The 11544-nt window shown below is 37.1% G+C and overlaps 2 long non-coding RNA genes across 3 annotated transcripts; one reads left to right on the plus strand and one right to left on the minus strand.

The window, feature by feature from the left end:
• Nucleotides 1–3297: 3297 nt before the first annotated feature.
• On the minus strand, nucleotides 3298–4583 carry LOC121982736. Its single transcript, XR_006112215.1, has 4 exons — nucleotides 4070–4583; nucleotides 3893–3999; nucleotides 3735–3804; nucleotides 3298–3363 (listed from the first exon to the last, which is right to left on the minus strand). It is a non-coding gene; the product is annotated as an uncharacterized LOC121982736 (long non-coding RNA).
• A 2062-nt stretch (nucleotides 4584–6645) lies between these two features.
• LOC121982737 lies at nucleotides 6646–9527 on the plus strand. 2 transcript variants are annotated; one of them, XR_006112217.1, is made up of 4 exons: nucleotides 6646–7168; nucleotides 7246–7349; nucleotides 7428–7513; nucleotides 9502–9527. It is a non-coding gene; the product is annotated as an uncharacterized LOC121982737 (long non-coding RNA). The 2 variants fall into 2 exon arrangements; XR_006112216.1 differs by lacking the exon at nucleotides 9502–9527 and adding an exon at nucleotides 8061–8109 and having other exon boundaries at nucleotides 7428–7509.
• The last annotated feature ends 2017 nt before the right edge of the window (nucleotides 9528–11544 follow it).

The following is an 11544-nucleotide window of genomic DNA, read 5'->3' on the forward strand; positions in this document are numbered from 1 at the left end:
CTTCGACTAGTGGATGTGCATCACCAGACCATATAAAATACCAGTAGACAGTTCCGGAAACCTACTCGACCCAGAAGATTGGATGTCAGACCTAAAGAAGAAGGCGTCAACAGAAAACAAGGCAATCAACACCCTACAGTGCGGTTTGACCAGAGAAGAATTGAACCGAGTCGGACCACATAAGAACGCCAAAGAACTGTTGGACAAACTGATTGAGCTGCACGAGGGAACAAGCGACACTAAGGTAACAAAACGAGACTTATTATTAAATAAAATATTTAATATAAAAATACAGGAAGGAGAAACTGCAAGTCACCTTCACGCGAGGATCAAGGACATCCTCAATGGGCTCCACGCCATCGGCCACCATATGGAGAACCGGGACTTAATAAGGTATGCATTAAACGCATTTCCACGTAATAGTTTGTGGGCATCTATCGTAGATGCCTATAAAATTTCTAAGAATTTATCGAAACTTAAATTAGACGAGCTGTTTTGTGAATTAGAACTACACGAACAAACTAACGTCGGGGCCGAGAAAGGAATTGCTTTGTTTGCAGGTCCCTCCAAAGAAAAGAAGAACAAGCCTGAGCCTGAAGCAGATTCTGACCAGAACTCTGAAGATGAAGAGCACCTGGTGAACTTGGTAAGGAAAATATTCACCAGGAGAAAGAGGGGCTTCACCAAGAAAGACCTTCAGAAAATCAACTCCCCAGAATCAAGGAGCGTGATGTGCTTCGGATGCAACAAAAAGGGCCACTACAAGAACGAGTGCCCAAAACTGAAGAACGAAAAACCGAAGCTGATAAAAAAGAAGGCGCTCAAAGTGACGTGGGACGACACTTCCTCGGATGAATCGGAAGCCGAAGAACAAAAGAACCAGAGTTACCTCACGCTGATGGCCCGTGAAGAAGAATCGGAGGATGAATCGGAAGACGGGTCTGAACCCGAATCAAGCCACGAGTCCGTACTCGTTTCCGAAGGTTCCGAAGAGGTATACCGATATCTAAACAGAAAATTTTTTAAAATTATTTCCTGCTTAAATAATAAATTAGTAAAAATAGAAAATGAAAATAAGTCACTCCTCGAGGAAAATCAAGACCTCAAGGAACAAATCAAAACCTCAAGTCCAACTCAAGATCTAACACTTGAAGAGGAGAATCTATCACTAAAAATAGAAATTAATAATGTAAAAGAAATATTAGAAAAATTCACAACGAGGTCAAAGAACTTAGATTTAATTTTAAACAATCAAAAAGCAAGTTACAACAAAACTGGACTTGGTTACAAATCAAGTTCAACTAAAACTTTTAAATCATTAATAACCCAACACAAACCAACAAAACAAGCTTGAGTTCCAAAAACGTGTTTAATCACGCAAATAGGACTTAATCAATACTACATTCGTAAAGATAAAATATATTATATAAAGTCAAATAAATCAAATAAACCAGAATACAAACCTAAACCCAAAGGGTTAAAATCTAAACATATTAAAACTCAACAAAATGTAAACTATCATCAAGTGAAATTTAATTATAAAAGAATTAGACATAAACTGTCACGCCCCCAAAGGAGCCCCTACCGAAAAATTTCGGTAGCACCTCTCATGTACTGGTGACAATCTGAAGCATAAATACATACAAAATACATCAGCCACATGCGGCTGGAATATATACACAACCACGCAGTTATAAAATCAACCCACTCGGCTGAAACAAGAATAAAACACAATCACACAGTTATATATATACAATAGACAGCCCACTCGGCTGTATTAAACCAACACAGCGGAAAAACGATAACGAAAGCCCAATACAACACAAATCAACACACTGCTAGCCGGCTAGGCTTAATACAACAACCACAACACAGATACAACAACACACCAAATACAGCAAATACCAAATACAAAATAAAGCATATACAAAACTCGAAACAGTCTTCGGATGTGACATAGGACCCGGGAGTATAGGTAACTCAATGGGTAATAGACAAGACAATGCAGGTCCATAAACAAACATGGAGATCACAAGTATACAGTCTCGGTGGGGAATAAAGAACATGATCATACTATCATAATCAATGCACTAAACATATCTATAATATCCGTATAAATTATAAATCACAACTAACATAATGATCATGATGCGGAATTGACACGTGGTACGATGATCGAAAACTCACGGATCTGCGCGGATATACCCGTGACACATGCTGATATAAATACATTGCGTATACATGTAAAATAAATGACATGTATGCAGCATGGCAACCAAATGCAACAACCATCTCGATCGAGTGCAAACACACGCAACTAGTATCTACTAGGCATGTATGTAAATCTGGATGCACCATGAATCTGAGACTAATAGCTGCGTGTCGTGCTCCATGGTCACCCCGTCTCTCCGGACACCACCCGGTGTGGCCGAGGCTTGGGTCCGTGACAACCGTACAAGCCTCATACTCCAAACTGCTAGCCGAGGTGACAATCTCTAAGTAGTTATCTAACTACATAGCATCAGGGTCCCTGACTGCTCACAACGCTGGATCTCACTAAACCTCGTGATCGGGTGGCACGACAGGACGAGCGACAACTGCTCCAGCTACCACTACCCATGAGTGGCCGAGTGTGCGGTGCTAAACCAAACCGATGACTCTCTCAACCACAAGGGAGACAATGGTCATCAGATGCAATGAATGATGAACATGATATATATATATATATATATATATATATATATATATATATATATATATAATCATCATCCATGCAACAAACCCAAACCTCATAAATACCTCCAACATGAGTATAATCGTCATGATACCTCCACGTATCCCACCAAACATATGTACACACTACACATGTATAATCAACCAAAAATCTCCAATAATCCCACGACACATGTACACAAAATATAAGTACAATCAACATGTATCCTCCAGTAAAAACACAACAGATATGTATATACCCCAAACATACAATCAACACAACTCCTCCAATCATCACACCAAACAAATGTGTGCACAACATATAAATGGGCAATCATCATATGAACACTGCCTACAAACCATCCCCCACCATACACACTCTACATGTACACAAATACCACAGAGTATAGACAATCCAAAGTGTAGACTGTATAAGAATTAAATAGAACATCACAAAGGTCAAGCATAAGTATCAAGCAGGAAAGTAACCAACGAACACGATATAAGGTAAAATAGCCTAAACCATCACATAATAACCATGCACTAAGCTCAATAAAAATCTACATAGAGCCAAGGAAGAAATACCCGCCTTAAATCTGTCAAGCGTGATCCGGAAATCCCACGTCGAGACACTCGTCCTGAATCCAAGTCCTGCGATCACATGATATATATACATATATTATTTAGCTAATCACATAATCAACAACTAGTTTAAACCCATAACCTAATTCTACGTTGATTAGGTAACCCTGTTTAATTCCACCTAAATATCCAAACCAAAGTAGATGATAAGTTCATCCTTAATCCAACTCTGACTAAATCCAAACACAATCTACAATCATCACACTAATCAAATTTCCTCATGAATCCAACATGCATAACTCTTCCACATAATCAATCCCTAACCACCACATCAACCACTCATAAATCTAAGCAAGCACAAACCCTAGCATACTCTAGAAACTAATTTTAGCAACATACTAATGAATCCAATAGAAATATCTCATTGGAACATCACTTACCTTGGGAGGTAGCAGCAGATCCAAACTCACAACCCCACAAGAACACCTGCCAACAGCTACCATAGATTCCCTATACCATTTCTATCCAAAATCAACACAGGACCTAGTTGTAGAACCATTAGTTTACTAAATTCCTTATCATGCATAGCCCTACTCACTTGAATTGATTCCCAATCTCTCAGCCGAGACTCAATCTGCTACAAGAAATGGAGGACAGTGATTGGCACAGGGGAAGATCCACAATACTGATCCAACTCCTCCTAGTCTAGATCATATAGCAAGCATCACAAAGGGAAACTGATCTTTGAAATCACACAATTCTGGATGAAGTTTACCTTGAATCGGTTGCTTCTAGGTGATGCCACCCACTTCAATCTGGCTGATGTAGAGCAACAAGTGACTCTCCAGTAAACAAGTCGATGAGGAGGAACAATCGATCAACTAGGGACGCGAGTCAAGGCCCCTCACTGTGCCCTAGATCCGAACCCCGTCGATCGCTGTCGACTGCGTGCATGAACCAGTAGAGGAGACGATCACTCCACCAAGGAACGCTTGAACAACGATGGTACCTTCAAGATTCCAGCCACCGTCCTCCGGCGACGCTCGAGTGACGCGGTGAGACCGAGATTGTCGAAGCAGAACCGCCCTCCATCGGCGTCGGTAGTCTGCAAGGAGTAATCGAGAGGGAGAGGAAGAGGAAGAAAAGGAACGCTTGTAGCTTGCCTTCCCTCCTCAATGCTCCAGATCAACTCCTTGCCGGCGACACCGAGAGAAGTGGCGAAATCGTCGGTCGCTGGTAAGCTCGGGACGAAATGAATCGGGGAAGAAGTTGGGGGAAGAATCGGTAGAAGAGAGAAAAATTAGATTTAATTAAAATATATAACTTAGGTTTGGTAATTAAAACCTAAGTTAATTCCTCAATTAAATCCCACTTTAATTGGGTATTCCAAACAGGCTTCCTCTGTACCCCGAAGTCATCCACTCAAAACGGGTCATACGGACTCCGTTTAATTCCCGAAAAATTTCTAAAAATTCCAAAAAAATCCAATAAGATTTTTCGTCCAATAATATTTATTATTTATTTTTTGATATCTTAAATAAACCGAGAACAAAGTTAAATTAAATTAAATTAAATTAAATTAAATTAAATTAAAATTAAATTAAATTAAAATTAAAATTAAAATTAATTAAAATTAAAATTAAAATTAATTAAAACTAAATTAATTAAATTAAAATTAACTAAATTTAAAATTAATTAAAATTAATTAAAATTAAATTAAATTAAAATTAAATTAAAATTAACTAAAATTAAAATTAATTAAAATTAAATAAAATTAAAATTAAATTAAATTAAATTAAATTAAAATTAAATTAATTAAAACTAAATTAATTAAATTAAAATTAAAATTAACTTAAATTAAAATTCATTAAAATTAAAATTAATTAAAATTAAATTAAATTAAAATTAAATTAATTAAATTAAAGTTAAAATTAATTAAAATTAAATTTATTAAATTAAAATTAATTAAAATTAATTAAAATTAATTTAAAATTAACTTAAAATAAAATTAATTAAAATTAAAATTAATTAAAATAAAATTAAATAAAATTAAATTAAATTAAATTAAAATTAAATTAAAATTAAATTAAAATTAAATTAAATTAATTAAATTAAAATTAAAATTAATTAAAATTAAATTAATTATATTAAAATTAAAATTAATTAAAACTAAATTAATTAAAATTAACTTAAATTTAAATTAATTAAAATTAAATTAAATTAAAATTAATTAAAATTAAATTAAAATTTATTTAATTAAATTAAAATTAAAAATAACTAAAACTAAATTAATTAAAGTAAAATTAAATTAAAATTATCTTAAATTAAAATTAATTAAAATTAAATTAAATTAAAATTAATTAAATTAAAATGAAAATTAATTAAAATAAAATTAATTAAAATAAAATTAATTAAATTAAAATTAATTAAATTAAAATTAATTTAAATTAAAATTAAATAAAATTAAATTAATTAAAATTAATTTAATTAAAATTTAATTAAATTTAATTAAAATTTAATAAACTTAATTTTTTTTTAATCTTAAGAATTTATTTTAAAACTGAATTTTTTTATTTTAATCTAACTTATTTTAAAATTAAAACTTAATTTTTTTTGAAACATAAAAATATATTTTAAAATTAAAACTTAAACTTAAAAATTTATGTTAAATTAAAACTTAAATTTTTTAAACTTATTTTAAAATTAAAACTTAAAGAACTTAAAAATTAATTTTAAAATTAATACTTAGACTTAAAAATTTATTTTAAAACTTAAAAATTTATGTTAAATTAAAACTTAAATTTTGTTAAACTTATTTTAAAATTAAAACTTAAAGTTTTTTTTTAAAATTGAAGCTTAAACTTAAAAATTTATGTTAAATTAAAACTTAAATTTTTTTTACTTATTTTGAAATTAAAACTGAAAGTTTTTTTTTTAAAAACTTAAACTTAAAAATTTACTTTAAAACTTAATTTTTTTTTAAAAAAAAACCCAAAGCCGGAGTAAAAAACCAGGGGCGGACGCCCCTGATATACGAACCCGAGGTGCCCGGAGGGGATTCGGGCGCCCCGCCTCACTAGGCGCCCAGAACAGGTCCGAGTGCCCGTACTCCCCTATATATAGGGGGGCAGTGTAAGATATCGCAAAATTAAATAATAAATGTTATTGGACGAAAAATCTTATTGGATTTTTCGAGAATTTTTAGAAATTTTTCGAGATTTAAATGGTGTCCGTATGACCCGTTTTGAGGGGACGGATTCGGGGTACAGTGAAAGCCTGTTTTGAAATACCTATTTAAGTGGGACTTGATTTGGAAATATACTTAGCCTTTATTTAATCTGACCTAGGTTTAATTTTCTGATTTCCTTAATCTTTCCCCGATTCTTATTCTCCCTCCCCGATTCCCTCTGCCGAAACCCCTCCCTCTCCGGCAATTTTTCTCCCTGCGAAGGCAAGCGCGCCACCGTCCGCCGGTGTAAACCTGATCGAGCCTCTCCTCTCCCGATTCTCTCTTCTTTCCTTTCCCTCTGTTGCACAGACGACCATTCCTATTTTGCTTCTCTTCCTCTCTCACACGAACGCCCCGACGCTGCCAGTGCATGTCCACCACTGCGATCGCGTCCTTGTCGAGTCGCCAGAGGGAATGGCGTTGGTTTTCGGGGGTTACCGACCATCTCCGACTGAGAGGTTGTCTTCTCGGCGGTTTCTTGCTCGCGGCCGGTAGCAGCCCGGCGTCTAGGGCACAACCGGGGGAGTTTGACTCGCATCCCCATTTGATCGATCGTCTCCTCAATTTGTTCGCTAGGGATTGACCTATAGCTCCACACTTGCTGGATCAGATCGGAACAACACCATCTGGAGGCAATCGATCAAGGTAAGCTTCGTTCAGAATTGTAAAGCTATAAAGATCTTGCTTAGTTAACTCTGATCATGATAAGCTTCTTATTCTAGATTAGAGGAGGCGTTAATCGGTACGGTGCTTGTGCCGATCACTGTCTTGTTTCCAATTCTTGAAGCTGTGGGAGTCTCGAGTGGGGAATCTGAGATCGATTGAGGTGAGTAGGGCTATGTTTGTTAAGGATTTCAACAAATTAATGGTTCTACTGTTAATTTCTGTGTTGATTTTTGGAAAGAAGTGGCGTAGGGAGGTTGGTAGCTGTCAGCAGGATTCTTGTGAAGGGTTGTTGAGCTACTGGATTTGTTGCCTCCCTGAAGGTAAGTGTTTACCACTAGTTTTCTTATTAGGGGTGCTACTCTATTAGGTTATCTAATGGATTGTAGAATTGATTCTTGATGTTAGTAGATGACACATAGATTAAATGATGGTTATTTGGTGAATGTTTTATGTAAATGGATACATGATCGTTATTCGTTTGTGTTGGATTGATTGGGGTTTGTATTGGATTAGAATTTGTGGATATGGTGATTGGTTGATGTAGATTGTTATGTGATCATTCTTAGGATCATTGGATTAATTGTTGGTTGGATTATTAGATGGGGTGGTTTGGTTGGTTGTTGATGATGATGTTGGGTTGTTGTGGATTTATGATAGAGATTTGATTTTATGATAGGTTATTGTGGGTTGATATCATTATGTGAGTTGGATTTAAGATGTGTGGATTAGTGAGTTTTGGATGAATTAATAGATTATGGATTAAGAAATTAAGTAATCTATTTCGATTAGGGTTTTCCCTAATTAGATTGAAGAGCTTATTTAGCTATTTGCTACCTATGTAATTATCTAAATATATATCATGTGATCGTAGGACTTGGTTTCGAGGTGAGCGTCTCGACGTGGGATTTATCTTATCACGATCGACAGATTAAAGGCGGGTATTTCTTCCTTGGCTCTATGTAGATTTTTATTGAGCTTAGTGCATGGTTTTATGTGATGGTTTAGGATGCTTTACCTTATATCGTGTTCGTTTGTTGTTTTCCTGCTTGATATCAATGCTTGACCCTTGTGATGATCTATTTAATTCTTATACAGTTTGCACTTTGGTTATCTATACTCTGTGGTATTTTTACATGTAGAGTATGTATGGTAGGGGATATCTCGTTGGTGGTGTTTATATGATCATTGTCCATTTGTATGTCGTGTATACATTTGTCTAGTGAGATGATTGGGGGAGTTGTGTTGATTGTATATTTATTGTATATACACGTGTCTGATGTGTTTACTGGAGGATATATGTTGATTGTACCTATGTTCTATGTACATGTATCTAGGGGGATTGTTGGAGATTCTTGGTTGATTATACATGTGTAGTTGTATATATGTGTTTGGTGGGATATGTGGAGGTATCATGACAATTATACCCGTGTTGTGGGGCACTCATGTGGAGTTTGAGTTTGCATGGATGATGACGGTGTCCGTATCATGATTATATATATATATATATATATCATGTTCATCATTCATTGCATACTGACGACTATCGTCTCTCTTGTGGTTGAGAGGGTTGTCAGTCTTTTATAGTTGTCCATTCAGCCACTATTGGAGAGTGCTAGTTTGGAGCTAGTCCTGTCGTGCTTACTCAGCCGCTCAGTGTTCTGTCAGCCTCGACCACTCTGGAGTAGTGAGTCTTGAGGGTACAGTAGTCAGAGGGCTAGAGATGTGAGTGGTCAGGGACCCTTGGCTATGTAGTTATATAACTACTTAGCTGACCGTCCGCTTACTGGAGGCTAGTACGATTTGTCACGGACCCAAGCCTCCGGCCGTGGTGTCTAGAGGTGGCGGGGTGACCGTGGCGTCGACGCATTTGCATTTGATCCGCTGCATCGTTGGAGATATGTTTGCATCGTACCTAGTAGATACTAGTTGCGTGTGTTTATGGTATATTGCGTTTGTTTGCGTTATGATTGTTGCATATGGTTGTGTGCATACATGTCGTTTATTTTACATGTATTTGCGATCGTATTTATATTACATGGGTGTCACGGTAGGTGCATTGCGGATCTGGTGAGTTCTTGACCGTTGTGCAGTGTCGATTCAGTTGGGTATGTATCTATCATTATATCGGTTGTGGGTTTGTACAGTATGTATGTCGGGTTAGTAGGTCTGTTCGGATCGTTGATTATGATAGTAGGATCGTGTTCTTTGATTCCCTATATACCTTTGATCTCTATGTTTATTTATAGACCATCTTCTATTACCCATTGAGTTACCTATACTCACCACCGCACGTATATATTTTTTTTCGGTAGATGGTTGGAGTGTCGCTCGGAGTATCAGTCTACGTCGCGTCAGAAGGCGTTTCGGGTTTTCGCTTATGTTTTACATGTATTCGTTATTTGGTGCATTCGGTGTATTTAGTGTATTTGGTGTTGTTGTTGTATTTGTGTTGTTGTGGTTGTTGTATAAAGCCTAGCCGACTAGCAGTGTGTTGATCTGTTTTGTATGGGCTTTCGTTATTATTTTTCCGCTGTGTTGGTTTAATATAGCCGTGTGGATTGCTTTGTATGAAATAAAAAACCAGGGGCGGGGTGTTATACGACCGGGGCGCGTGGATGGTATTCGTGCGTTATGTATTGATCCGGGCGATCGGAAGTGGTCCGGGGCTCGAATTATTTTTAGGGGGGCAGGGCGCCCCCTCCCTTTGCACCTCCAAGCTTTCGTTCAAGCTTTCTCCAAGCTTTATTGCGAAAGCATTCAAAATTAAAATTTTCTCTCTTTCTGCGGTTAATACGCGCTCGTGAATCAACCGAGGTCGTCAGTTCTAAAATTATTTTAGCAATGGCTCCTCGGTAAAACTCTTGTCTTCTATTTAAAGTTTATTATTGCCTGTTTATTTTCTTTAATTAGTATTATTTTATTTAGGAAACGTTCTAAATCTGGTGCTGGACCCTCTACTCCCAGTGTTGATCCTAGGTTTCCCACTGATGAGCTTAGGATTAAGTTTGAGTCAACCATCTACATGGCCATTAGGACCAAATGTATAGATAAAGCGTTCTTTTTACGCTCTTGCATTCCAGCTATGGAGGCCATCAACCACTACAACCTTCAGAACCTTGTTGAATGTACTAGCTCAGTAAACATAAGTTTGTGTGCAGAATTTTATAACAACCTAGTAAAAATAGACGACTTTACTTATACTACTAGGGCAGCTGGGACTGATATCACGGTGTCCCCCACTGCCATCCGAGAGTTTTTGGAGTTACGAGAGTCCACCTGTCCCTTTCAGTGCTATCCTCCCAGGGAGCTACCCTTTGGAGATCCCTACTCGCATATCACTCTTGATACGATTTATTCATATTTTTTCGGGGGCGAGCGAGTACCCACAGTGACCCAGTTTAGGTCAGTTACCCTTCGAGTCCAGGACTACGCCCTTTATAGGGTCTTAGTCTTTTGCATTCTACCACTGAGCACTCGCAACATCATGATGATGCGCCCATTCCATTCCTTTCTCCTCTATACTCTGTGTCATAGGCTAGATATTGACATTAGCCTGCATATCTTTTCCACCATCATTTACTCGGTTGGATATGTGACGAGTGGGCGAGTTCATATGCCCTACTGTCACATTCTAACAGCATATATGTCCTCTTTGGAAATTGATGTCACCAGAGGTGACATCCTCTATATGACCGAGTTTGACATTATAGGAGCTAGGAACTTTTCCCTAGCTAATATTCATATAGATGATGAGGGCATCATGACCTGCCAGAGGGAGGAACAACACCAGCCTGACCCAGATGCACAGTAGAAGGAGGCCGATGAGTTCTTTCTCGCACTCTTTCCTGATGAGACCGCTCCTGCTCCAGCACCAGCTCGATCCCCACGTCCCGCTCCTCGCACTCTAGCCGATCGAGTATCCTGGCTAGAGAGAGCCATGTCGAGCCTCCAGCACGAGTCCTCCGAGTTCCACCGAGATATACGATGAGAGATCTCCGATCTCCGACGAGAGGTGCGACAGGAGGTCTCTGATTTACGGCGAGATGTGCGGCAGGAGATCTCCTACCTACGACGAGACATACGAGAGGACGACCGGGCTCGTCACACTGAGATATTGGCACTACTTTGGTCGATGGGTTCCGGACCACCTCCGTCATCATCTCAGTAGTCGTGATTATTACGTAACATTGTTTGTAACACCCACGAATTTCTTAAGCTAAGTATATGAAGATTTTCTCTTAGAATAAAAGAAGACAAGATGGAACCAAAAATATATATATAAAAAAAAGAGAGAATTGGTCAAGGATTGAACCTTGAACTTTCTTAAGCTAAGGATTTTGGAATTACCACTAGAC

This window comes from Zingiber officinale, chromosome 5A (assembly GCF_018446385.1).
Source record: "Zingiber officinale cultivar Zhangliang chromosome 5A, Zo_v1.1, whole genome shotgun sequence".
In the NCBI taxonomy this organism is placed as follows: Eukaryota; Viridiplantae; Streptophyta; class Magnoliopsida; order Zingiberales; family Zingiberaceae; genus Zingiber; species Zingiber officinale.